Source organism: Cebus imitator, unplaced genomic scaffold (assembly GCF_001604975.1).
Source record: "Cebus imitator isolate Cc_AM_T3 unplaced genomic scaffold, Cebus_imitator-1.0 Scaffold904, whole genome shotgun sequence".
In the NCBI taxonomy this organism is placed as follows: Eukaryota; Metazoa; Chordata; class Mammalia; order Primates; family Cebidae; genus Cebus; species Cebus imitator.
This window is the reverse complement of record NW_016108219.1, coordinates 129,365-130,705: the sequence shown is the minus strand read 5'-3', so window position 1 is coordinate 130,705 and position 1,341 is coordinate 129,365. Positions and strand designations below refer to the sequence as shown.

At 39.7% G+C, this 1,341-nt stretch overlaps 1 non-coding gene across 1 annotated transcript; it reads right to left on the bottom strand.

Moving 5' to 3' along the window:
• Positions 1-822: 822 nt before the first annotated feature.
• On the bottom strand, positions 823-914 carry LOC119469854. The gene has a single exon (XR_005198704.1). It is a non-coding gene; the product is annotated as a small nucleolar RNA SNORD116 (small nucleolar RNA).
• Positions 915-1,341: the final 427 nt, after the last annotated feature.

Genomic DNA, 1,341 nt, shown 5'->3' with positions numbered 1-1,341 from the left:
CAGTTGAGAGGGCTTTGCCTGGTAACACTGATCACAGCTGGCAGGGGCCGCTTGAGGAGAGGCAGCTGGCATGATGCTTCTCATCACCTGCCCCAGACAGATGACCCCTGCATTGGTGAGGGAGAGCTAAAGAGAAGAGCAGTGAGACTCTGGAGCAACCGAGGAGAGGCAAGAAGACTGATGTGACCATCCACGACTGCTCAGTGCAATGGGAAGCTCAGCAAATTTTAGCTGGCTTCTACTAATGAATGTGGAACCGAGGGACTGGCAGCTCCATTTCCTCTGATATTAACATTTTTTACTTTATTTTAATGAGGAAAATGAGATTCTTCTCAGTTTCCTATCACCGAACCCGGTTTGGGAGGGGATGACATTTAACAACAGTGCTTTGAAAAATATTAAGCATTATACAAATACAAGGAATTGTTGCTGTTATTAACCTGATGAAGCACACATGCAGCTCTGGATCAGCCTTAATATTGAGGGGATATTTAAGGGATTAGGAGGAACTCTGTGACTATTGGGGAGTGACTCAGGATGGCCTTCGCAGAAAGGGCCAACTAATCTGGCCATATTAAATCCATTTTTAGAAGCGAAATACCCAAACTCTGAGTCAATAAACCACAAATGCAGTCATAGATCATAAAACTTGATTACTTCACATCAGATGTAACACTCATAAATTATAAAATATGTCGGGCGATTAACTCTAATTTGAGGCTGTAACTAGATTAGCTTCTGGGTAAAAGGAGGAAATGGCTTTGGGTAGGAGCAGTTGTACCAAATTTCTATTTTTTTTTTTTTATTTTGGAGCAGTGTGTTGGACCTCAGTTCGATGAGGATGATGGTATAGAGTTTTCACTCATTTTGTTCAGCTTTCCAAGGAATGTATGTATGGAAGTCATCATCGATCCAAATTTCTTAATATGTAAATGCAGCCTAAGTGAGGTGGGGGTGGGGAAGAGGACTATAGTTACATGGTGGACTTGGGCATGAATACTGATAATTCAGGAGAAAATGATGTGGATAGACTGAAGTCAGATCCCAAAGGCTTTGAGAAACTACTCTTAAGCCTTACTAATTTGGATGAATTGAGGAGTCAATGTGCACTAGTGAAAATTTGAATTATAGACTGTTTTACAGATATCTACTTGTGTAGTTTTTCAAGTATACAGAAATGCAAAACAAATGGATGGTAAAGTGGGGCCAAATACAAGTCCATCCCAGCTTGCTTAATTATCTAATTATTGTTTGCATGCAAATGATTAGCATCATTTAGAGTAATCTCTAAAGCAGTTCATTTTAAAAATAGGTCTACTGTTTGCCTTTTATTTTAAAAAA